The sequence below is a fragment of the Nyctereutes procyonoides genome, unplaced genomic scaffold (assembly GCF_905146905.1).
Source record: "Nyctereutes procyonoides isolate TBG_1078 unplaced genomic scaffold, NYPRO_anot_genome, whole genome shotgun sequence".
Classification (NCBI taxonomy): domain Eukaryota; kingdom Metazoa; phylum Chordata; class Mammalia; order Carnivora; family Canidae; genus Nyctereutes; species Nyctereutes procyonoides.
Genome location: NW_026575125.1, coordinates 35647617 through 35675235, shown reverse-complemented (window position 1 = coordinate 35675235; position 27619 = coordinate 35647617). Strand labels below are relative to the sequence as shown.

At 41.0% G+C, this 27619-nt stretch overlaps 1 protein-coding gene across 1 annotated transcript in view; it reads right to left on the bottom strand.

Moving 5' to 3' along the window:
- Positions 1-27619, bottom strand: part of USP9X (ubiquitin specific peptidase 9 X-linked) — a 483762-nt gene that overhangs the window by 164910 nt on the left and 291233 nt on the right. The window contains exon 3 of the mRNA XM_055337517.1: positions 8057-8206. The gene's annotated coding sequence lies outside the window, so the exon portion shown is untranslated. The remainder of the gene's footprint in view (positions 1-8056; positions 8207-27619) is intronic.

Genomic DNA, 27619 nt, shown 5'->3' with positions numbered 1-27619 from the left:
CCCATACACACACACCTCACTTTAGACACCAAACGCAAGTTGTTGCTTGTGCTTCTGACCAACTGGCTGTAGATAGGAGGTTCCAATGACCACCTCCTTGGTAACTCAATTCAAACACCAGCTGCAAGTCTATGTTGACCTGTACTTCTGACTGGCTAGGTTCCAATGACCTACTCCTTAGGTTCAGTTCATTTGCTAGAGTGGCTCACAGAACTCAGAGAAACATTTCACTTACTAGATTATTGATTTATTATAAAAAGATAAATCAGGAACAGCCAGATGGAAGAGATGCATAGGGTCAGGTCCCGGGAAAGGATGAGGCGCTTCCATTCTCTCGTCAGGAGCACCAGTCTCTCCACAACTCCACAGGCTCACCAACCCGGAAGTTCTCTGAACCCAATCCTTTTAGTTTAAATCTATGGCCAATAGTGATTGATTCAATCCCCCTCCCACCCATTAGAGGAGTGGGACTGAAATTTCCAACCTTCTAATCACATGGTTGGTTCCTAAGGCAACCAGCCCCCTTCCTTAGGTGCTGGCCAGGTCACCATTAACATAACAAAAGACACCTTTAAGGCTCTCAATGCTGAGGAAATTCCAAAGGTTTTAGGAGTTTGGTGCCAGAAATGGGACAAGACCAAACATATTCCTTTTTTTTTTTTAAGACTTTATTTATTTATTCATGAGAGAGACACACACACACAGAGAGAGAGAGAGAGAGGCAGAGACACAGGCAGAGGGAGAAGCAGGCTCCATCCAGGAGCCTGACGTGGGACTCGATCCTAGGTCTCCAGGATCAGGCCCTGGGCTGAAGGAGGCGCTAAACCACTGAGCCACCTGGGCTGCCCACATATTTATTATAAACCACAGTATCACAGCCCACCCTGGTCTTCGAACACGGATCCCTAATAGCAAAACAATCATAAAAGTCAAAAGATATGGCACGTTACTAGAATCTCATTCAGTGATTAATAACTATCCAGTCCAGCATCATATGGAGGAAGAGCAGTCCCCCTCCCAGGGGGTTGGCCACTCAGGTTTGCAGGCTTCCAGTAGATCCCATCAGGTTCCAAAACCAAGAGTGGGCTCAGCAACATATGGCTTCACCCTCTCAAGCATCTGGTATACTCAAGCTAAGAAATAATAGCATCTCCTGCTCTGAGCCTCTTTGGACATGTCAATGTAACATCCCATGCATGGATTTCCCTCATTCTATAACCCACATATTCATTCCCTTACCCTTCAGCTACTATTTTCCTTCCCTCCATTTATATCCAAACCTTTCCACCTCTGAAGGAACATTGGGTTTGGCCACTGTGCTGGTGTAGATTGCAAGCAGCAAAACTAGTCTAGCAAGTCCCTCCCGCTCAGTTCAGTTCTAGTCAGATAAGCTAAGGTTACTAGTGGGCTATCTGCACCACCAGGCAATACAGCTGAATTCGCTGTTAGCCCCAATTTCGCCAGAAGGGGCAAAGACCCATCCTGCCTCATTGGGACCTTAGGAATTCTGACACAAGGGTTAAAAATACACAGTTGCAAGTTTCTTGCTTGAGAATCCAGCCCTGGTAGTCCTGGGTCCTTTGACCACTGCATCAAGCAGAGAAGAAAAAAAAAAAGTTGAGGCAATGTGGAAAAGAATGAGCACCTTCCCACACACCCTCTTCCCCGGATCCACTGGGAAAACAGAGGAATCTATGCAGGGGGGACATTCCTGTAGTCCCCATCATGTTCATGCTGAGTGTGAGAACACACTCATGAAGGCCTGGAAGCTAGCCCCCTTTGTGTGCTTCTCTCCCCCTTGCCCACCCTGACCCCCAGCCCCTTTTAGACAACCACTATTTAACTGCCCCATCCATTCTCTGTCAAACTAGTACTCAGGAGGATATCCCTGTCCCATGTTGGACATTATCAGCTATAAAGTATATTCCTCCCTCTGAAGAAATGCCGATGGACTGTCCAAAGTGGTGCAGTATCCTCAGTTATGGATCTTTCACAGCCCTCGAGCATCTGCCCCTCCCACTGGGTAAGCAAAGCCCAATCTAGAGTCAGTGACTCCTGCTGTCAGGACCCACTGGAAGCCCCCAGTACTTCCAGTATCAAGTCTCACTTGCCCACTATGTTAAGGCCCTTCCCACCAGGGAATCTGCCACAGAGCCATCTGCAGTCTCTGTCTCCCTTGCTAACAGAACTATTCTTACTGACATTTTGTACCTCAGAAGGTGCCAGAGGAACAGGTCTGGAACCAGCCCATCTCTGCTTTGCTACAGACCCCCAGTGTCCACTCATCCCCAGCCAGGTGGTTACCTCAAGGGAGCACATGGGGAGATCTGCTAGTTTCTTCCAACCACCTTCCAAACCTGGAAGGGAGTTCTTCTGATGGGCATTGGCATGTTCTACTTTAATGCACCCCTCAAATTTCCAGAGGGCTATGCCCTACTTGGGCATCCCTTTAATAGACCATGTTTCTGCCGCCCTCCTGCTGACCATAAGCCCAGGCCACTGGCCACTGCCCGTGAGTCAGTAAAGAGTCAAACATACAGGCTTTTTATCACGGTTCAATTCTTCCATCGCTGAGAGCAAAACAGCATGCAATTCAGACCACTGAGCTGACTGGCTTTTACCTTTTTTGCTCAGAATGGAAGCCTTCCAAGTAAGATGTTGTCCATTCCCCATGGAACTTGCATCCACAGATCAAGCAGCTCTTTGTCCATCAGTTGAGAGCTATTTACAGGGCACTGACCAAGTGACAAGAGAATCCAACAAGCTCTTCACACAGTTCCAGAGTCCATCTTAGGGGAAAAGGGCTCCCTGCTTGTGAGGAAGCTCCTCCTCGCATTCCCAGGCACTGCTATTCCCGTTAAGGTGTTTCTCGAACATCATTCTAGACATTATGGGTATTTCAGGTTTCAAGATCGTGTATGCCCTTCAGCTTCAATTAATAACATCTCATAGCGGGATCCCTGGGTGGCGCAGCGGTTTGGCGCCTGCCTTTGGCCCAGGGCGCGATCCTGGAGACCCAGGATCGAATCCCACATCAGGCTCCCGGTGCATGGAGCCTGCTTCTCCTATGCCTATGTCTCTGCGCCTCTCTCTCTCTCTCTCTGTGCCTATCATAAATAAATAAATAAAAAAAAATTAAAAAAAAAAATAACATCTCATAGCAAGGTTATAAATGACCTTCAAAATTCTCCTCTCCAAAGTCCCAGTAGTGGTCACTGGGAGGCGCTCACAGGCTCTTGCCATAAACCCCAGTGTACGCTCTTACAAAGCACTATTGCCAGAATTGGTCTCCACCAACATTCCAGCTTCTACCCTCCGCTGTGGGCTCAGGCATCTTACTGGTTCCCATTTAGCACATGCAGTTAATATTGCTTGAAGGGCAGACATACATGCCTTCTGTTACAATACTAGGTAGGGGAAGCATTCCCCTGTCAGATACAATGTCCACCCCTTGTCATTCCCTAATATTTTGCCTTTTAACCATCAGGTAAAAGAAACGCAAGCCCTTCCCAGAAAGTCTATTCAAACGTACACATTCTCCTACAAACTTTTACCATGATTCCATGGACTCGCGTTCCTAGCTGCAGCCTGTCAGGACTTCAACAGGTTATGGTTTTACAACCAGGCAAAGGAAGTGCTCCTCAGCCACATTTAATATCCATTCCCATAAAACATTCAGGTAAAGTTAACATGATTTCTTCAGAGAACACCAGCTTCAGTATATCAACTTTCATAATCCTATCAAACCCTATATTTTTACATTCTGTCAGTCTAATTGTAGCAGGAGTCAGGGCTTTACCAATGGGTTTTGGTACCCTAGTTCATGGGACTCCCGTATGAAGAAGTCCAGGGAAACTTCTCTGACCATTTTACCTACTCTTGTGCTATACAGGCTTTGAATCTCCAGTGAGGTGTTTAAGCCAAGGGACGCTGGCCCTTTTGTCCATCTTTATCTTGATTAATCTGCCTAACTGCTTGCCCAAGCAGTTGCTGGTCAGGGACTTCATTGTACTTTTTGCCTTCCGCCCTGTGAAATTTCTCCCAAACAGGGTAACATAAAGCAAAATTGTTTGGGGCCCTTTAATGCTGGGGTAGTAACGGGTCCATTTGGCCCGATCAACCTTAGGTAGTGCTGTTATTAAAACCTTTGTCTTAGAGATCCCTGAGTGGCTCAGCGGATTGGCGCCTGCCTTTGGCCCAGGAGTGATCCTGGGGTCCCGGGATCAGATAGAGTCCAGAGTCGGGCTCCCTGCGTGAAGCCTGCTTCTCCCTCTGCATGTGTCTCTGCCTCTCTCTCTCTCTCTCATGAATAAATAAAATAAAATCTTAAAAAAATAAAACCTTTGTCTTAACCCCATCAATGTCTGTTTTACTCATCCTATTTCTTTTAAGAAAAAAATCCTTATGCAATTTATATATACAGAAAAAAAAAAAAACCGGTTCACCCACGTCTTAATAATCATCTAAAAATTTCCACCCAGCTGGGGGACGAGTCCCCTTTCTCTTTTCCTCTTTGTTTCACTCCTATCGATACTCACTTTAGTCACCATATTTCTTAATAACTTCAAAAATTTCCACCTGGTTCGGAAACGTCCCTAGACTTTCTCCATTTGCTTCTTAATTAACCTAAGGTTTCTATTAGCATCTGTAAGACCCCTGAGGGGAAGCTGAGGCAGCAAATTCGATGAGGCTTCCCGAGCTGTTTTTTGGTTCTGCAGCAATGAGGTTCGGTGGGGCGCTCCTGTGAAAGGGGCCCCCTCAACCATGGCATTTACCATGACCCGGGTAATGGGCCTTTTGGGCGGGTTGATATCTCGCTTGTCATAAAGCCAGTCCCCACACCTTGCATAGGAAGCTTATCAGCTGCTCCATCGGGGTGTTGCACTTGGCATTCATGTGGGGGTTAAGTACAGTCCCCTTTCCAAGGATTAACAAGGCTTAGGGTGGCTTTTATCCAGTCCACCGGGCTGGCTGTTCCCTGGGGAATGTCTGGATCACATACAGCCACCTGCGAGTGTTCCAGAGCGATCTGTGGGTCCCGCCTCAACCCGAACCTGCTGCTCCACCGGCGGCATTCAGACCAAACACACCGCCCCCAATCAGTTACTCCCCCAATCCGGCTCGGGAAGGCTTCCTCAGGAAGCTGAGGATACTGATTAGACAAAATGAAAACAACGCTTTCACACTCTATCCCCCTAGTTTCAAAAGTTCCTTGGTTTTGCTCTTCCCCCACAGTGACTTTTACCTTAGGGGGGCAGCTTTGAGGCTAACGGCCAAAGCTCAGACTCACTGAAATCGGAGTTTGGACTGGCACCAAAGTCCGACTGAGCGGTCCCTTTTAGTTTAGCCATTACAGATAACAACAATGACCAAAGGGTTGAATATTTTGCCTTTTTCTTATTAGTATGCACTTCCTTATTCGAAATACCTGGGAGTTGGATCCATTTTTAGTAACTGAACGCAACACAGTTGCTGCTCCATTCCTAGAGTAACCACAGGATCACCCAGGAATCAAGAGGTTCCTCATCCCCCCCCTACCTCCCCTTCATCCTTTCTCTTCCCAAACCACATACTTCCATGAGCCAAGGACGCATCTAGCAAGTCCCAATTCACTGACCACCAACTTTTTGGAGTTCCTGGACCCAAATCCAAAGTTGGGGGAAGGGCTTTCCACACAATACCAGGCAATTTTGGGACCAGCAGAGTCCAAGAATTCAACTCAATTCCAATACCACCTACCTGGAGTCGGTATCGGATTAGCCACGTTAGGAGTTCAGTCCTAGAAGACGGTTTCTCCACCCCCAGCCACCCTACTCTAACTTCAGAAGCCAGTCACAAGCCCAGGCTGTTACCTGTGCTTCTGACCAACCAGCAACAGATTGGAGGTTCCAACGACCATCTCCTTGGGTTCCATTAATTTGCTATTGTGGCTCACAGAACTCGGAGAAACATCTTACTTACTAGATCACCGGTGTATTAGAAAAGGATATAACCCAGAAACAGCTAGATGGAAGAGATGCACAGTGCAAGGTATGGGGTAAGGACGAGGAACTTCCATGCCTTCTCCAAGCCCGTCACTCTGCCTGAAACCAGGTGTTTGACAAACCTGCAAGCTCTGTCCTTTGGGGTTTTTATGGAGGCTTCATTACATAGTCATGATTGATTTAATCATTGGCCATTGGTAATTGCTTCAATCTCCAGCCCCTCTCCTCCCGGGAGGTCAGAGGGTGGGACTCAAAGTTCTAGCCCTTTATTCCTACTTGGTTCCCCTGGCAACCAGCCCCCAGCCTTAGGTACAGCACAAATGTCACCATTAACATAACAAAAGACACCTTTGTTGCTCTCATCACTTAGGAAATTCCAAGGGTTTTAGCTCTATGCCAGAAATGAAAGGGAAGCCAAATATATATTTCTTATTACCAATCACAGTATTACAGCTTGTAAGTTGCAACTTCCTTTTGAAGGACACATTTTTTTTTTTAAATTTTTATTTATTTATGATAGTCACAGAGAGAGAGAGAGAGAGAGAGAGAGAGAGAGAGGCAGAGACACAGGCAGAGGGAGAAGCAGGCTCCATGCACCGGGAGCCCGACATGGGATTCGATCCCGGGTCTCCAGGATCGCGCCCTGGGCCAAAGGCAGGCGCCAAACCGCAGCGCCACCCAGGGATCCCTGAAGGACACATTTTTAACATCTAATTCAAGTTGTAAATAGGTATTCTCTCAGACCCAGCATTTCTTGTACTTTGTACTAACTCTAGAGAAACGGCAGGCCTGGTGGCGCAGCGGTTTAGTGCTGCCTGCAGCCTGGGGTGTGATCCTGGAGACCTGGGATCGAGTCCCATGTCGGGCTCCCTGCATGGAGCCTGCTTCTCCCTCTGCCTGTGACTCTGCCTCTCTCTCTATCTCTCATAAATAAATAATCCAAAAAAAAAAAAACTCTAGAGAAACATTCCTAAACAGGTAGAAAGATGCAGGGACATGAACATTAATCATGGAATGTGGGTAAGAGTGAACATATGGCAAGAGTGCAATAAACAATGGCATATGCTCTCCTAATAAGGAATATTAGGCAGCAGGTGAAAAGCATGAGATGAGGATGAGGACGCTGGGTGCCTGAAACCATTAAGCATCTGCCTTCGCCTCAAGTCATGATCTCAAGAGTCCTGGGATCCAGCCGCTAGTCAGCTTCTCCCTCTGCCCCTCCCCCCAAGTAAATAAATAAACATTTTAAAAGAAAGAAAAGAGGTGGCTCGATGTATCATCATATGCAAAAAGATATATATACTATGCAAAAAATTTTTTTGAACCCACACATAATGCCATGTGTTTTAATAATACATGTATAAAAGCACATGTAAATGATAACCGGTAATACTGGCTGCCTCTGGGCAGCAGGAGAGAAGAGAAAGGAATCAGAACTGGGGCTGGTGACTGAGAGGATTTCAGCCTTTTCTTAATAACTGTCCTTCAAGGACAATTAACGCTTCTGTAATTAGAAATTAATGTTTTATAAAGGGCACCTGGCTGCGTAGCAAAATTGTCCAGCCGCCCCCACCTTATCACTTTAATGCACACTGGCGCAACTTCCAATTGGTAGCGCCTGAATTACTTTGCCTAAGGGCTTTCTCTTGCCACTGGAACCTGCTTAGCTGCTGGAGTTGGCTCTGCTACCCTGTGGCAGACCAGAAATGCTGGGGAATGAGCCCCCTGAACGCAGCCCTCAACCAATGACTAATGGGAGTCCGTGTACCTTTCATCAGGGACCAATTGGGACGTAGAAAGCACATTAGTTATTCGAAAAGACAGGATTTACTATTTAAAAAACAAACAAAACAAAAACAACAAAAACGTTAACTAGGCATAAAGTTAAGGAGCTAACTCAAGCGGTGAAAAGAGAACTCTTAAGGTATCGTAAAGAAAGTAATAGAAGGAAGCTGCTACCAGCCCCAGCGCTGGGGTACAAAGGAGAAAATGGAATTGTTAAACTTAGAAGACTGGAGGAAGGGCTCCGTGGAAACTGGGACCCAGACCTCTGAGGAGGGGGTGCTGCTCACCTCATGCTGGTGCTGCTAATCGGGGTGGGATGAAGCTCGTTCTGTGAATCCTGGAAAACTGCAAGCCGGATTCCGCTTGGAGACAAGGAAAGGCGCTGCTGGGGCGGCGGTGAAGAAATGTTCTGGGGGAATGCTGACAGCAGCAGGAAGCTGACAGGAGGGAACAAGGAAGAACAGAAAGGAGTTTAAGTTGCTACGTCCTCCTCCCGCCTTGCAGTCTCCCTCTATCGCCCCCTATAGGCAGAGTCTCGCAGGAAGCAGCGGGCCAAGCAGAAATGTGGGTGGTAGCTTCCCATCTCCCGAATCAAAGGGTTGAGTATAGAAGGCTGAGTGTGAAGCTTAATAACTTAATACCATGCGGAAAAATAGAGAATAGTTTAGTGAGTTCCAGTTTATCTGTCACTCAGCTTCAAGAGTTATTACTATTTTGGCTTTCTTGCTTCATTTATTTCCCTCCATACTTTTCCCCTGGAGTATTTTAAAGCAAATGACACAATTTCACCCATAAATACTTAAGTGTCTAATAGGATACAGACTTTAGGAACATAATTCCATTATCATACATAATATAATTAACACTAATTCCTTAATATAATCGAATACTCAGTCTGTGTTCAAATTTTCCCTGTTGTCTCAAAAATGGCTTTTTACAGTTGGTTTGTTTGAATCAAGACCCAAACAATGTCCAGGTATGGTTTCTGTCAATATATCTCTTAATTCTCTCTTAATCTATAATCCTTTCTTCCCCCTTCCCTGTTTCCTGTATATTATTTCAATTCACCAGAAAAACATCATTTGTCCTGTGGAATGTCTCATATTCTAAATTTTTCTAGTTGAATCCTACTGGTATCATTTAACATGTTCCTCTGTCCCCTTTATTTTCTGTAAGTGGGTAGTTACATCTGGAGCCTTGGCTAGATTCAGGTTCAATTTTTTGGCAAGAATATTTCATAGCATTCTGTGTACTTCCTATTACCCCTCATTGAAAGGCACTATGGTCATTTTTAAAAATTGAGGTAAAATTATTAAGTTGAGGTATACTTTACCCAAAATTAAATGCACAGAAACTAAGTAAACACCTTGAGGACTATTTACAGACTATACATCCATGTAACCACTGCTCAGATCAAGATATTGAAGCATTTCCATAATCCAGGCCATTCCTTCATAAATGGTGATTTTCCTTTAAGAGCTTGAATTCTTTTTAAATGAAGAACTTTCTCATCAATTCTGACTGCTCTGAAATACAGTCAAGCAGGATAAGTGTTTGATTTTTTTCCCTTTGTTAATTTTATGATTCATAAGTTGATGTCCTGGCAGCCTCCAAAAAGTGACCAATGAGGTTTTATTTTTTAGTATCAGAATGAACTCATGGAGTTCTACAATATTTGATGTATAAATGTGTATATTACTTTGCAGTCATTAGGCATTTTCATGCTTAAAGTGTTCTATCTGGGGCCAGTAAGAACCCCTTAAAAAGTTGGTTCCTTAATCCTTTAATACCACCCTTGTAGTCTTTAATTTCTAGTAAGACAGGATATTCCAGCTTCATCTTTTACATTTCCAGCCTCAGAATTGAAATCAGTTCTTTCCCTAAGGAGCTCTGCATGTTTGTTTGTTTTATTTTTTTTAATATTTTATTTATTTATTCATGAGAGACAGAGAGAGAGGCAGAGACGCAGGCAGAGGGAGAAGCGGGCTCCCTGCAGGGAGCCCGACGTGGGACTCGATCCCAGGTCTCCAGGATCACACCCTGGGCTGAACGCGGCACTAAACCGCTAAGCCACCAGGGCTGCCCCTGTTTGTTTGTTTGTTTTAAATTATATTTAGTCACCATAATCTGGATGCTGGGTATTTATTGCTATTATGTTGTCATTTCTTTTAGGTCTTTTAAGTGCACCGAGCTAGGAAAGACATATTTCTTAGAAAAAGAAAAATAAACTATAAATTCATACTGCTATTTTCAATCCAAATGAAAGATTAAAGGATTTTTAGTTTCTTTGATTCTGTATTTATCTCTTTTCTCTCATGTATAAAATCTTGATTCTTAATTATATTAACATAATGACTGATTCACTTGATTCTACTATATAGATAGAGGAGCATCAGGGTAACACTATCAATATTATTGCTGACAATTAGACCACTGAATGCCATTTCAGATTTATTTGCAGTTCTTCTTGTCCTTAGGATCTAACTCACTAGAGATATACTATAAAAATACTATGTTTCCAAGTCACTTGGAATAATTATTCTCTGTGTAGTTTTGATGGCAAAACTTGATATATACTTGAGTTCATTTGTTTCTGTTTGTCTTCAATGTCCAAGAATGAGATTCAGTTTTTAAATTATTTTAAACAATCTTATGGTTCCAACATGTATTAGCGGCTGCCTAGCAAATTAAATCAAACTTAAAATAACAAGTATTTATTATTTCACAGTTTCTGTCAGAAATCTGGAATGGCTTAGCTGGGTGGTTCTAGTTCAGGGTCTCTCATGAAATACAGTCAAGATGTCTGTTAGGGCTGCAGTCATCTCAGGGTTTAACTGGGGCTGCGCATCTGCTTCCAAGATGGTTCACCCACGTGACTGCTGGCAGACCTCAGATCCTCACCATGTGGCAACTGGCTTCCCCCAGAACAAGTGGTCCAAGAGAAAGAATAAAACAGAAGCCACATTGTCCTTTAGAGTCCAATCTTGGAAGTTATATACTATCACTGATGCCAAATTCTACTGGTCACACAGACAAACCCTGCTACAGTGTCAAGGGAACTTCACAAGGATGTAAATACCAGGAGTTGGGAATCTTTGGGGGCCATCTTTTACTCAAAACAAAATTATGAAACAAGATATATTCAGAGAGGTCTAGCTGCCATCTTTGTACTTTCCACATTCCTTGCCTCCTCCTTTAGGAAACCACTTTTATTAGTCCTTGTTTTACTTTCCATTGTTTCCCTTTGAAAAATATCAGAAAATACATACTTATATTTATATTCCCTACCATACAACTTTTCTGCACCTTGCCTTTTTTCAGTTAACACCATATTCTACAGATAACCTTAAAAAAAGCACAGAGATCTTCCTCACTCCATTTTACAGCTTCATTTAACTTCATTATACAAATATACTATAGTTTAAATAACATTTTAATGGCTTCATTAATTACTAATTCTTCTCCAAGTTTTGGACATCTAAGCTGCTTATAATTTTTATCATTATAAATAATGCTGCAACAAATATCTTTGTATGTACAGGTTTCTCTGGATGTAGGATTTTTTTAAAAAAGATTTATTTCTTTATTTTTGAGAGAGTGAGAGTGAAGGGCAGGGGCAGAGAGAGAGGGAGAGAGTGTCCCAAGCAGGCTCCACACTGAACATAGAGCCTGGTGCAGGGCTAAATCCCAGAACCCTGAGATCATGACCTGAGCCAAAACCAAGAGTCACACTCAACAGACTGTGTCATCCAGGTGCCCCTGGGTGTTGGATTATTATCTTAGACTTCTAGACTTATTTATTTATTTATTTATTTATTTATTTATTTATGAGAGACACAGAGAGAGAGAGAGAGGCAGAGACACAGGCAGAGGGAGAAGCAGGCTCCATGCAGGGAGCCCCATGTGGGACTCGATCCCAGGACCCCAGGATCACGCCCTGAGCCGAAAGCAGACGCTTAACCACTGAGCCACCCAGGCGTCCCTAGACTCACATATTTATTAAGTCAAAGCTATGAATAATTTTTATGCTTTGTTTATGTACTGCTAAATTGGTTCACAAAAGAGCTATACTGCATTACATTTCTACCTAAGTATAGAGCGTTCATCTTTTCTTTATTCTTATCTGAATTGAGTAGTCTAATTCTTTTTAATCTTGACTATTTTGACAGATATACTTAAGTATATGCTTGTAGTGGCTGGCCATGTATTTACCCATAATACTTTTTTTTTCCATAATGCTTTAGTAGTAAGTTAGTTTACTTTATTACTCCGTATTTCAAAGATAACTCTTACTAATTCAAAATCTATATCAAGTATCATTTTTAACTATTTAACTTTATTTTTTTACATCTTTCACCTGAAGTGCATGCTGACTTATAGGACATTTTTCTCAACTAGTAAATATCTAGTACTTACATGCAAGACTATAATGTGTGCTAAAATTATAAAGTGCAATAATGATTATACAAGTCATACAAAATGCAATAAAAATTATCCCAGCAATTTTTAGTACAATATATTCAAATATTTAGAGATAGTAAAATATTCAAGTCATTTTGTTGGATTTGTAGCACCACGGTTTTATTTTTGCTGTAAAAATAGCTGTTAACCCTTTTTAACTAAGAAAACATCTACTGGAGTAAGAGATCTATTATTCATGAGCTACATATTCAGTAAATGTTTTTAAAACAGCCCTGCCATGTTTCTCATTAAAATAGCTATGGCATATGTTTCTAAATTCTTATGTCATCATTCTTCATTGGATTAATTAGCAAAATTATTTTTTTCTCCTTTTACCTTTCCGAGTGATATTTTAAAAATATTTTTGGCATTTATACAGAGTACAATTTATAGGTCATAAAAATATTCGTGTTACAAAGTACTCTTCCGTAGCTCTTCTGCTGCTGCTTTGAATACTAATTATGAATATATATTTAGGTATTCATAACACGTAGTCATTTTCCTGAAATGTAACCAGACTCAGCAGCAGAGCCCTCCAGAGGGTGGGGTGGGGATGGGGGTCGCTAACACCAAGACCACCTGCAAATATCACTGTCATTGTTATCAATAAATAGTTCCAACAAACTGGGTTGAAATGCCCTGAAATTAGTCCGGGCATCGTTAAATGGAAACATTGTTAATCAGTATGTTTCATGCCTTGACCAGCAAAACAACTCAGGCCTGCTGGAATTAACCCCCAGAGCACAATAGCCAAACACTGACTACATCTCAATACTTTCCAAAAAACCAAAAGGTCCAAAGCACGGTTTTTGGACCACAATGCAAAAATTGACAAATACAGACAATAAAAATCAATAGAAAACGCAAACTAAAATGAGGTACTTTTTAAAAATATAAAACTGATGCAAATTGATGAGAATGTTAATATCCAGTGTCAGTAAGGATAGACCTCTTCATTCACTGCTGAGGGAAGACATAAAATTGTAAGGTATAATGGCCTTTTGAAAGACTTGGAGGCCTTTCAAAGGTACACCTTGGTAATCTCCATCAAGATTCTTTAAAAATACATTCCCTCCTCCTAGCAATTACATATGTTGCATATCATTCCAAAGAGAAATTGAGGATATGAGCAGAGAAAAATTGCAAGGATGTTTACTGAAGCACAGTGAATAATAGCAAAAAGCTGGAAACAACCAAATGTCTAGCAATACAGAGACTCAGTAAGTTATATCCAAATGCAGTTATTCAGAATAACTTTGTAGAGGTCTATTTGTGGTAAGCCTAATATACTTTCTCCTTTTCCACTATGGTAACAGAACCCAGAGATTGTTCAAGGCAGCAACATTCACTGCTCCAGGCACAAAATCGTGACAATCCTATTCCCACTTTCCCAGCTTACCCTGCACCTAGGGATAGACTTGTGACCCAGTACTGGCCAATTAATTTTCAGGGAAAGTCTTCTGGGGACTTCTGAGAACGTTTCTGCTTTCCAGATAAAAAGGATAGATACTGTTGATGCTGGCAATTATCTACTGCAGACCTTCTGTTAAGTGAGACAGACTATTTATTAAGCAAGGGTAGGCCGGGTTTTCTGCTATTCAGAGTCAAAACTGTCCCTAACTGTGGTGGATTCTGTGATGTGCTGCTCAGATACCCCTTCAGGACGGCCATCTATTAGGAATACTATAGGCTGACAACCTTCATCTGGCAGCTGTCTCCAGGAATTGTATTCCGCTGAAGTCAGCTGCCTTACTCAGTGTCCAATCCGCTTCGCTGGAGGCAGCCACATCTAACAATACTGGAGTCTCAAGGCCAAGCCCCTTCAATTTGTGACTTACAAGATCCTCTAAACTATGAAGTTGCAACCCTGGTTGCCTCTGCACTACTGCTCTCCTCTCTAATCCTACTTTGTTCCCTTCCCCCATACATGTTGATCCTGAAGGCCTTACCTAATCAACTTCTGTACCCAAATCTCTATCTGAGACTGTTTCCTGGGAAACCCCACCCACAACACCATGGATACATTTATTCACAGAAAATATGTTGAAAATATATTGCTAAATGACAGGACAACAGGTTATGGAGCAGTATGCATGATGTCATCCGGTTTTCTGATTACACAAATTATGTATCTGCAGAGAAAAAATATCTGGAAAACCTTTTAGGAGATAATGTAAGAGAATTATTTTCATGATCTTGTGATAGTGGAAAATTTCTTAAGTAAGACATAAAAAGTACAACCATAAAGAAAAGCTTACACATTTGTTTTTTTGTTTTTCTTTTTTTTAATATTTTATTTATTTATTCATGAGAGACACAGAGACAGAGACACAGGCAGAGGGAGAAGCAGACTCTATGCAGGGAGCCTGATGTGGGACTCGATCCTAGGTCTCCAGGATCAGGCCCTGGGCTGAAGACAGATTCTAAACCGCTGAGCCACCCGGGGATCCCTGTTTGTTTTCTTTTTAAATGTTTTATTTATTTATCCATGAGAGACACAGAGAGAGGCAGAGACACAGGCAGAGGGAGAAGCTGGCTCCTCCAAGAGAGCCTGATGTGGGACTCGGTACCCAGACTGGGATCACACTCTGAGCGAAAGCAGACACTCAACCACTGAGGCACCCAGGTGTCCCAGGCTTACACATTTGAATACACTTAAACTAAGACCTAATGTTAATTAAAAGACATACAGGAAAAAGTGAAACCATAAGACACAAATAAGGAAACCATATTTTTTTCTTTCAAACTGCTATTTAAATTCTAGTTAGTTAACATGGAGACAATATTTTTATATTTTCAATATGATAGCTGACAAAGGATTGTATCCAGAATATACAAAGAATCAATTAGAAAAAGTCAAATCCAATAGAAAAGAGGGCAAAGAAAAGCAATTCACAAAAGAAAACCCATATATGGCCAATAAAAATACTAAAAGACTTGCAACCTCACCAATTCTTAGGAAAACACAAACCATTTTTTAGCCATTGGATAGACAAAAATAAAAGATAATATCCCCTGTAGGGAAGAGTGTCGGGAATCAAACATTGATACATAATCACCAAAAATCAGCCTTTTTATAGGTAATTTGGTTCAGCTTTTAGGAGAATTTGTTTCTTAACACGGGGCTCAAACTCACTGTCCCATGGTCAAGAGTCGTATGCTCAACCGACTGAGCCAGCCAGGTGCCCCTGGAGAGTAATTTTTAATACCACAAAAGTTTAAGCAACCTAAATGTCTATTGGGGAATGAATAAACTATAGCATGGTCTATGGGGCAGTAGGCAGGAGTTAAAAAGAAAGAAGCTGATGTTTATGTGCTGCCATAGAATGATCTCCAAGACAAAGTATCAAGTGAATAAAGTAAATTACTCAATATGTTAATTGTATAATTCCCTTTATGTATTAAAAAGATAACTATACATTTCAACATAAATATATGCCACTCAAAGAAAAGAATTTGGGGATGCCTGGGTGGCTTAGCAGTTGAGCACCTGCCTTTGGCCCAGGGCGTAATCCGGATTCCAGGGATGGTGTCCCACATCGGGCTCCCAGCATGGAGCCTGCTTCTCCCTCTGTCCGTGTCTCTGCATCTCTCTCGCTGTCTTTCATGAATAAATAAAATCTTAAAAAAAAACACACACACAAAGAAAAGAATTTGGAATGATATCTACCAAACCATTAATAGTGGTTACTTTTGGAAAAGTGCAAAATTTAGAGTAGGAAAGGAGGGACTTTTGCTTTTTACTACATATTTTTCTGTGTTCTTTTAATTTTTCTCAACATTATATTATAGAAAAATTTCAAACATACAGCAAAGATAAATTGGTATACTCCACATAGATTTTACCATCAACGTTTTATTAGACTTGTTTTATCACAAATCTATTAATCCATGCATCTATCCATCCATTAATTTTTAATGCACTTTGAAGTATATTGTGGACATCAGTGCATGCCCCCCAAAATACTTCAGCAGGCAAATAATTAACTAGAATACTTGTTTACAGTTTTTCCTTTGCTATAAAATCTATCTTTAATTAGAGACACATTTTTTAAAAGTAATCTCTACTCACAACATGGGGCTCAAAATCACACCCCAAGATCAAGATTTACATGCTCCACGGACTGAGCCAGTCAAGCACCCAGAGACACAAATTTTAAGAGTACATTCACTGAATTTTGACAATGATATGTGATCCAAATCCCTATCAAGATTTACAATACTTCCAGGGGTGCCGGGCTGGCTCAGGTGGTGCACCATGTGACTCTTGAACTTGGGTTTTGAGTTTGAGCCTACACTGGGTATAGAACTTACTTTAACAAATATATTTTAAAAACAAAAAAAAGAGGGCTCCTGGGTGGCTCAGTCTGCTAAGTGTCTGACTCTTGATTTTGGCTCAGGTCATGATCTCAGGATTGTGAGCTCGAGCCCCACATTGGGCTCTGTGCTGGGTATGAAGCCTGCTTAAGATTCTCACTCTCCTTCTCTTTCTACTCCTCTCCACCTCTCTAAGAAAAACAAAATGAAACAAACAAACAAACAAAAACAACAGGACATATAAACACTTCCATCACTCATGATAGTTTCTTCATGTTCTTTCCCCATCATTACCCAACTTTATCTGCCAGAGGCAAAGATTATTCTTACTTTTTCCACTGTAGATTAGTTTTGTTCATTCTAGAATATCATATAGTTTAAGTGGGGTTTTGTGGGGGGGTTGTTGTTGTTTTTTAGAGAGAGAGAGGTGGGAGTTGGAGCAGAGGGAGAGGAAGAGAGAGAGAATCTTAAGCAGTCTCCATACCCAGCACAGAGCCTGAAGTGAGGCTTGATCTCACAACTCTGAGATCATGACTTGAGCCAAAATCAAGAGTCAAACGCTTGGGATGCCTGGGTGACTCAGCAGTTGAGCACCTGCCTTCAGCCCAGGGCATGATGCTGGGGTCCTGGGATCAAGTCCTGCATCGAGCTCCCTGTGGGGAGCCTGTTTCTCCCTCTGCCTGTGTCTCTGCCTCTCTCTCTCTCATGAATTAATTAAAAAATATTTTAAAAAATAAATAAAATTTAAAAAAATAATAATAATAAAAAGAGTCAGACACTTAATCAACTTAGCCACTCAGGTGCCCCCTAAGATTTTTTTTAAAGATTTTATTTATTCATGAGACACAGAGATAGAGTGAGAGAGAGAGAGAGAAAGAGAGAGGCAGAGACACAGGCAGAGGGACAAGCAGGCTCCATGCAGGTCCCATGTGGGACTTGATCCCAGGACTCCAGGATCACCACCCCAGCTGAAGGCAGATGCCCAACTGCTCAGCCACCCAGGTGTCCCAAGTTTTGTTTTGTTTTTTTAAGAATATCATATAAATGAAATCATACAGTATGTACTCTCTTGTGTAAGGCTTCTTTCACTTAGCATTATGTTTTTGAGATTCTTCATGCTGTTGCATGTATCAGTAGCTCATTCCTTCTGAATGGTAATGCATGAAATATACAAGATTCTGTTTATCCATTCCCCTGTTGATGGCACCTGGGATCAACGATTGTCCTATTGATATTTCCTCATCTTGGCTATTATAAATAGAGCTGTTACGAAGATTCATGTGGAAGTCTTTGTGTAAATATGTTTTCATTTCTTTGGGGTAAATAGGAATGGCATTGTTGGGCTACAGAGCAGTAAATGTTTCGTTTTGTAAGAAACTGCCACATCTTTTTCTAAACTTGTTATACTTTTACATTCTCACCAACAAGGTTTGAGAGGTCTGCTTAATTGCTCTACAATCTTCAACATTTGGGGTTGTCAGTCATTTAAATTTAACCATTCTTTTTTTTTAACTTAATTTATTTTTTTTAAAGATTTTATTTATTTGAGAGAGGGAGAGAGTGAGCAAGAGACAGCATGAGCAGGGGCAAAGGGAGAAGCTGACTCCCTGCTGAACAGGGAGCTCAACTCAGGGCTACATCCCAGGACCCTGAGATCATGACTTAAGGGTAAGGCAGATGCTTAACCGTTCGAGCCACCCAAGCGCCCCTAGTTTTTTTTAAGTAAGCTCTACACCCAATGTGGGGCTCAAACAACCCCAAAGTCAAGAGTCCTGTGGTCCACCAACTGAGCCAGCCAGGCTCCCCTGGAAGCTATTTAGTTATTCTAAAAGATGTATAGTGCTATTTTTTTTAAAGATTTTATTTATTTATTCGTGAGAGATAGAGAGAGAGAAGCAGAGGGAGAAGCAGGTTCCATGCAGGGAGCCTGACGTGGGACTCATCCGGGTCTCCAAGATCATGCCCTGGGCCGAAGGCGGCACTAAACCCCTGAGCCACCTGGGCTGCCCTGTATAGTGCTATTGATGAGGAGAACAAAGGCATGAGAAATGTAGCAAAAAAGTAAATCTTAAAATTTGCAGCCCACTGATAAATCCATGAGAAGTGCAGAGTGTGACTGACATTCCTCAAGGAACTCATGGCTACCTTAGTGTTGATGTTTCATTAGAGACTAAAAGCAAAACATTATCTTAACAATCGCTAGCTCTCCAAGGTCCTGGAGACCTTGCTTTCAACGTGTCCAGATTCCTTAGAAATTTACTTATCCCTCACACCCACTAACTAAAAAGTATATAATCAGCCATTCTTCACAATCTCACTGTAGCTCTTTCTGCCCACAGGTCCTGTCCCTGCCTTTGCTATAACAAAAGCACCATTTTAAAAAAATATTTATTTATTTATTTATTTATTTATTTATTTATTTATTTATTTATTTGCCAGAGAGAGAGAGAGAGAGAGAGAGAGAGAGAGAACAAGCGGAGGGAGTGGAAGACAGAGGGAGAGGCAGAAGCAGGCTCCCCGCTGATCAGGGAGCCAGGTTGGGCTAGATCCCAGGCCCTGAGCCTAAGGCAGATGCTTAACTGACTGAGCCATTCAGGCACCCCATAAAAGCACATTTTTGCACAGAAAACGTCTCAAGAATTTTTTTTTTTCAAGAATTCTTTCTTGACCGTTAGCTCTGCAGGCCCATATCAGCATTTCATTGTGGATTTAATTTGTATTTCTCTAATGACTAATGACCTTGATCACTTTTTCATCTGATAATTGGCTATTTATTTTGAGAAATACCTTTTCAAAGCTGTTGCCTATTTTAAGATGGGTTCTTTATCTTTTTAATACTTAGTTATAGAATTATTTATATTTTTTCCATAGCAGTCCTTTGTCTGATACGTTTTCTGAATATTTTTTCCTAGTCTGTAGACTGTGTCTTGATGAACAGTTTTTAATTTTGATGAAATCTAACTTACCGATGTTTTCTTTTATGACACTGCTTTCTGTGACCTGCTATGCCAACTTTACCTATCTCAAATGATGAAGACATTCTTCTAAAGTTTCCTTTAAAAATATATGGCTTGCCACTTACATTTAGGTGTGTGATCCAGCTCAGATTAATTTTTTTTAATTTTTTTATTTATTTATGATAGTCAGAGAGAGAGAGAGAGAGAGAGAGAGAGAGAGAGAGGCAGAGAGAGAAGCAGGCTCCATGCACCGGGAGCCCGATGTGGGATTCGATCCCGGGTCTCCAGGATCGCGCCCTGGGTCAAAGGCAGGCGCCAAACCGCTGTGCCACCCAGGGATCCTCAGATTAATTTTTGTGTATGGTGTTAATTTTTGTGTATAGAGGTTAACATTTGTATTTTTTTCATATGGATAGATACTTACTGTGTGCATCATTTCCTGCAAAAACTTTTCTTTCCTTATTGGATTGCTTTGGTGCTTTTGTAAAAAAATCAAATGACTAAATAAGTGTGGGTCTATTTCTAGCTCTCTATGCTATCAACTTACATGCCATACACTCTTGATTAGTGTGGCTTTACAATTAGCCTTGAAGCCAGGTAGTGCAAATTCTCAAACTTTGTTCTTCTTTTTCAAATACTCTGGGTAGTCTAGGTCCTTTGTATTTCCATAACTTTAGAACTAGATTTTCAGTATCTACAAAAATAACTGCTGGTATTTGGATAAAGATTGCACTGAATCTATAGATCAGTGTAGGTAGAATCGACAGATAAACAATAATATCAAGTCTTCCAGTTCATGGAAATGGTTTATTTCCCCATCTATTTAGTTTTTCTTTAATTTCTCTCAAAAATGTTTTCGAGGCACCTGGCTGGCTCAGTCATTAAAGCATGCAACTCTTGATCTTGGGGTGTTGAATTCAAGCCCTGTGTTGAGCATAGAGCTTACTTTAAAAAAAAAAAAAAAGAAAGAAAGAAAAAGAAAAGATGTTTTCTAGTGTAGAAGTCTGGCACATGTTAAATTTATTACTAAGTATTTTATGTTTTTTGATGCTATTATACATGAAATTCATTTTTAAAAAAATTTTATTTATTCATGAGAGACACACAGAGAGAGGCAGAGACATAGGCAGAGGGAGAAGCAGGTTCTATGCAGGGAGCCCGATGTGGGACTTGATCCCACGGCTCCGGGATCCACACCCTGGGCTGAAGGCAGGCACTAAACCACTGAGCCACCCAGACATCCCCATGAAATTCATTTAAAATTTTATTTTCTAATCATTTGCTAATAACATATAAAAATATAATTGAGTTTTCAAAATTAACTTTGTATTCTGTGACTTTGAAAAATTAGGTTGTAGTTGTATATATTCCTTAAGGTCTTCTAAATAAATAATTGTGTCATCTGCAAAAAGAGACAGTTTTACTGTTTCCTTTCTGGTCTGTATACCTTGAATTTTTCTTGCCTTGACTGCACTGACTCAGGGTTGTAGTACGCTGTGAAATAGCAGTGGTGAGAATGGCATTTTTACCCTGTTTCTGCTTTTAAGGAGAAAATGTTCAGTATTTCACCATTAAGTATAATGTTAGCTGTAGGAATTTTTGGTAGGTGCCCTTTATGATTTTGGAGGAGGAAAAAAATTCATCTGGGACACAGTAATAAAATTCTCCAAAATTAAACACATAGTGACTTTTAAAAAAACAAAACAGCACCAGTAAGATGTTTGATAACTTCAAGTGGTCTGCTATATTGTAATTAGAGTCCCTGAAAGGGGATGGGGCGGGGAGGAGACAAAAGAATTTAAGAAATAATGGACAAAACATTCTAAACTTCATGAAAATTATAAACCCAGAAATCCTAGAAACTCAACAAACACAAGTAACAAACAAAAAAAAACACTAGAATTCTGCACCTTGGGAAATATCTTTCATAAAGTAGAGCAATATAAAGTCATTTTCAAACATATGAAAGTTGAAAGAATTCATCACCAGCACACATGCAGTAAAAGAAATGTTAAAGGAGATCCTTCAGGCAGAATGAAAGTGATATCAGATGGAAATGTGGATCTACACAAAGAAATGAAGATCACCAGGAAAGGTTAACTATATGGGTAAATATATAAAAATATATAAGATGTTTTAATTATATGTATATCTTTAAAAGATAATTGGTTAAGCAAAAATAATCACAATGTATTATGAGGTTTATAATCTATATAAAAGTTAAATACATGGCAACAATAGCATAAGGACCAAGAGGAGAGAAATGGAAGTATACTATTATAAGGTTCTTACAATATAAGTGAAATGGTATAAGGCAGCCTGGGTGGCTCAGCAGTTTAGTGCTGCCTTTGGCCTGGGGTGTGATCCTGGAGACCCGGGATCGAGTCCCACATCAGGTTCCCTGCATGGAGCCTGCTTCTCCCTCTGCCTGTGTCCTTGCCTCTCTCTCTCTGTGTGTCTCTCATGAATGAATAAATAAAAATCTTAAAAAAAAATAAGTGAAATGGTATAATATCACTTAAAAGTAAACTAGCAAGTTAAATACTATACTATAAACCCGAAGACAATCATTAAAATTTAAAAACAATCTACAGGGATCCCTGGGTGGCGCAGCGGTTTGGCGCCTGCCTTTGGCCCAGGGCGCGATCCTGGAGACCCAGGATTGAATCCCACGTCGGGCTCCCGGTGCATGGAGCCTGCTTCTCCCTCTGCCTGTGTCTCTGACTCTCTCTCTCTCTCTCTCTCTCTCTCTCTCTCTCTCTCTGTGACTATCATAAATAAATAAAAATTTAATAAAAAATAAAAACAATCTACAGTTATTTTTTTAAGATTTTATTTATTTTTTATTAATGAGAGACACAGAGAGATGCAGAGAGAGAGGCAGAGACACAGGCAGAGGGAGAAGCAGGCTCCATGCAGGGAGCCCGACATGGGACTTGATCCCGGGTCTCCAGAATCACACCCTGGGATAAAGGCGGCACTAAACTGCTGAGCCACCCGGGCTGCCCCTATAGTTATTTTCTATTGCTGCATAATAAGTTAGCAAAAACCTGGCAGTTTAAGACAACACAGATTTATTAGCTTATAGTCCTGTAAGTCAGAAGTCAAGCACAGCATGGGTAGGTTCTCTGCTCAGGGTGTCACAAGCTGAAATCAAATTGTTGGACACACAAAATTGTGTGGCAGTTCTGGGGAAAAATCCACTTCCAAGTTAATTCTTGTTATTGACAGACCTCAGTTCTTTGTGTATGTTGAACTGAGGTCTACATTTCCTTGCTAACTGCCCACTGGGGGCCACTCTCAGTTCCTAGAGGCCACTTATGTTCCTTGACACATGGCTTCCTTCATGTTTAGCAGCAACAACACAATCAATCCTTCCTGTGCTTTGAATCTTTTACCTTCTCTTCTGCTATTAACCAACAAAGGTGATAAAATGGAATCACCAAAGTAATTATGAACAACAACAACAACAAAAGGAGAAAAATGAAACAAAGAGCAGATGGGTCAGATAGAAACAAATAGCAAGGTGATGGACTCAAACTTAGACATATAAAAATTACATTACAGGTAAATGACTTAAATACCTCAATTAAAAGACAACTATATGCTGCTTATAGGAAACTCAAGTACTCAGGAAGGTCTTGTTGCAGTAATGGGGAATAATTAGCCCTAAACTGGTCATTACTCCAGACCCACCTAAAAAATTATGAGAACAAGACCCAAAAGGATTAAACTATTTATAAGTAACTGAATTGCATCCCAGAACAAAGCTTAAGAATATTTATGGGAACACAAAAAATATCCAGCAACTAGCAAGGTAAAATTCATAATGTCTGGCATCCAATAGAAAATTACCAGGCATGTGAAGAGGCAGGAAAATGACCTTTGTTTAGGCAAAGATGTCTTAGATATAACACCAAAAGTAAAATCCTTCCACAAATGATAAATTGGACTTCATCAAAATTAAAACCTTTTGTCCTTTTAACGTCATAAGAGAATGTTGGGGTGCCTGCTGGCTCAGCTGGAGGAGTGTAAAAATCTTGATTTCAGGGTTGTGGTTTCAAGCCCCACATTGGGTGTAGAGATTGCTTAAATAAATAGAACATAGGGATGCCTGGGTGGCTCAGTAGTTGGGCCTTTGGCCCAGGGCATGATCCCAGACTCCTGGGTTCGAGTCCCACATTGGCTCCTTGCATGGAGCTTGCTTCTCCCTCTGCCCGTGTCTCTGTCTCTCTCTGTCTCTCTCTCTCTCTCTCTCTGTCTCTGATGAATAAATAAATAAAAGCTTTGGATAAATAAATAAATAAATCATACAAACAAAAGACATGAGAATGAAAAAACAAGCCATAGACTTAGAAAAAAAATATTTATAAAACATACACATTTAGGGCACCTGGCTGGCTCAGTTGGTAGAGCAAGTGACTCTTGATCTTGGGGTTGTGGGTTCAAGCCCCACACTGGGTATAGATATTACTTTAGAAATAAATTTTTAAAATATATGGAGCACCTGGGTGGCTCAGTCAGTTAAGCATCTGACCCTTGGTTTCAGCTCAGGTCACAATCATCTCATGGGTTGTAAGATTGAGCTGCATGTTGGGTTCTGTGCTCAATGTGGAGTCTGATTGAGATTCTCTCTCTCTCCCTCTGCCCCTCCCCCTGCTCTCTCTCTCTCTCAAATAAATAAATTAAAAATCTAAAAAAAAAAAAAAGGAATCTTTGGGACTTCCACTTCCAAAAAGATGGAATAAATGTAATTATCCCTAGATTTCCATATATAAAATAATCATAAGAAGACTGAAAGGGGGAGAGAAAACATCAGATCAAGTAGGGACCTCAGGATCAAGCAACAACATGGTGGTAAATTACCAAAGTTTTCCTTATGTCTCACATCTCCCTGACTGGGTGCTAGAGAAGTCAGCAACACAGAAACATCAATGGGCACAGACAACAAGAAAACAAATCCAAGAAAAGCTTGCTCTTTCTAGCCAAAAGACCAGGAAAAGGACAGCTTAGCAAGACAGAAAACTTTTTTTTTAAGTTTTTATTTATTTATTCATGAGAGACATAGAAAGAGAGAGGCAGAGACATAGGCAGAGGCAGAAGCAGGGTCCATGCAGGGAGCCCAATGTGGGACTCCATCCTGGTACTCCAGGGTCACACCCTGAGCCGAAGGCAGACGCACTCAACTGTTGAGCCACCCAGGTGTCTCAAGACAGAAAACTTTTCATCAATAATTGCTTTACTCTGGACAAACACCACAGGGTGAAAAGAAATGTGGTCCCAGTCTGCCAGCAAAGGCCAAGTAGGAAACCTTGATTGCCACCCTTGCCAGACATCATCCCTTCCCCATCCAGGTGGCATCAGAAGGCTTAGTGGAAAGGCAGGCACTAGATATCCCTACTAGATAGTAACAAGTCCCCCACCAGTTGGTGCTAGTAGAATCAACATAGGAGTCTGGGTTTCCACTCCCCCCTTTACTCCTACACCCCACCCCAGGCAGTAGCAAGGTACCTCTCCTCCTCCTCTCTGGGATGGTGTCAGAGGAGATATAGTGGACATTTAGGATTTTCACCACCACTCAGTGGTTACAGAACCACCCTCTCACTCCCCACTCCACAGCGGAGGCAGCATGAACCACCTTTAACCCTGCCAGCCAGGGTAGTTCCAGTGCAGGGCTAGCAGGGAGCCTGAACTCCCACTACTACCCAACAGTAAAAAGGTACATACCCCACATGCCTGTCAATAACGCCAAGGAAAGACTGTGGACTTTCACCCTCATCTGCCAGTAGTGAGGCAGTGTCCTCACTTACTGGCTGTCTGCTAAATCACAAGATTTAAGTAACATTTGGAATCTTATAACATCATGCCCTAGATGTCCTGGTTTTCATAAAAAATGAATCGTCAAATCAAGAACCAAGGAGATCTCAGTTTGAATGAGAAAAGACAATTAACCAAGGTGACAGAATTGTTAGAATGACCTGACAAGGACTTAAAGCAGCCATCATAAAAATACTTCAGTGAATAATTACAAACACACTTGAAAGAAATGAAAAACAAAAGTCTCAGCAAAGAAATCCAAAAAATATAAGTAAGAACCAAATGGAAATTTTAGAACTAGAAATTGCAATAAGTGAAATAAAAAATTCAATGGACAGTAGAATATGGAAGACAGAGAAAAGAATCAGAGAATTTAAGGCTAGAATAGAGAATCCCCAATCTGAACAGCAGACAGAAAACAGACTGAAAAATCAAATGAACAGAAATTGAGGGACATGTGAGACTCTAACATAAAATGAATATTTGGACCACAGGAGTCCCAGAAGGAGAGGAGTAAGAAGGTAGAGTTGAAATAGTGGCTAAAATTTTCCAAAATTTGGCAAAAGATGTAAACATACAGGTTCCAGAACCCCAAAACAAGATAAATTTAAAGAAATCCATGCCAAGGAATACCATAGTCAAACTTCTGAACATTAGAACAAAGAAAAAAATCTTGAGAAAGGCAGAGAAATGATACTACCCATAGGGGAAAAACAATTAGAATAATAGATTTTATTCTCATCAGAAACTGGGGAGGCCAGAAAAAAAATGGCATAACATTTTTCAAGTGCTGAGGGCACAGAGCTCTCAACACAGAATTGTACAGCTAGCAAAAATATCCTTCAGGAATGAAGGGGAAATCAAGACATTTTCTGATAACAAAAAACTAAGAATTTTTTGCCAGTAGGCCTACTCTTCTGAATGGCTATGGAAGTTCTTTAAATAGAAAGAAAACAAAAGTAGAAATCTTGGCCCATCAGAGAAGAAGAAAAAAATGACAGAGCTACATGTTTGATGGTGGAAACAAAATTATAATGTTGGCTAATGTAATTTTCTAAGTAAAGGAAATATTTAAGACAATTATATATGGGGAAGGGTGAAGAGCTGGAAAAGGAAGTAAGTTTTCTTTCTTTTCTTTTCTTTTTTTTTTTTTTTTGAAGTTATGTTTCTGCACTACACTGGAACTGGTAAAATGTTGACAACAGTAGACTCCTAAGTTAGGTATATATAACATAATACTTAGGGCAACCATTAAAAAGATATACAAAGAGATACACTCAAAGAACACTATAGATAAATCTAAATGGGATTTTTTTTTTTAGTAATCTCTGTATCTAACATGGGGCTCCAACTCATAACCCTGAGATCAAGAGTCACATGCTGTACCGACTAAGCCAGTCAGGTGCCCCTTAAAATGAGATCCTAAAAAATGTCCAAGCAATCCTCAGGAAAGCAGGAAAAAGATTATTCTGGTGGCAAATGAGAGGCTGATGGGGGTGCAGTGGAGGAGTGGGAGTGGAGGCATCTCCACTGCATGCCAGGGTTATTTTGAGCTAACCTAGACCCTTCCTCCCAAGGAAGCATAGTGCATCTCACTGCTTTAGGGTGCACTGGGGGTGGGAGCAGGGGGAGGAATTGGCTAAGCACTTCCGTGGAGCTTTGCTTTGGGAGTTATGATGGGTTGGTGACTGTTTATATTGGTACTCAAAGAAGGCTGTTTTTTCCAGGTCAGCAGGCCACCCTACCATGACACCAGAAGGGGTTCCTTGCCAAGGCTTGGGCTCAGCTAGGCTTCTGCACCACACGGGATCCCTCCTAGGGCAGGATGGCACCTTTACGTTCTGATTACAAAAGCCAAAAGCCCTCTGTGTGTGACCTATACTGCTGGGAAAATGGAATAAAGATGGTTTGAAAAGGGCATGATGCAATTCTGGCAAGGGGGAGAAGCCAATTCCATACATTTGGAGCTCTGCCCTAAGTGCTTAAGCTGTACTTGGGTTCCAAATCAGACAACCTTGGCAAACTCTCCATACCAGATATAAAGATCTATTTTAACAAGCATCTTTAGCTTTTGAACAATTAGGAAGAAAATGATACCACGTTCCAGAGTAGTTCAAGTTCCTTTTCATTTATTGGGGGCAGGAGTTATATAGGGTTCTTGGTAGGTAAGGAGCATCAAAGTTTTGTAGTAGATCACATTCTAGGACTTACTGATGCTGTATTTATGGCTCTCCAACCCTGAGTTTCCCAGAAGAATGCTTCTGAAGACTTTCCATGATAGTATAAATTTTATACTTT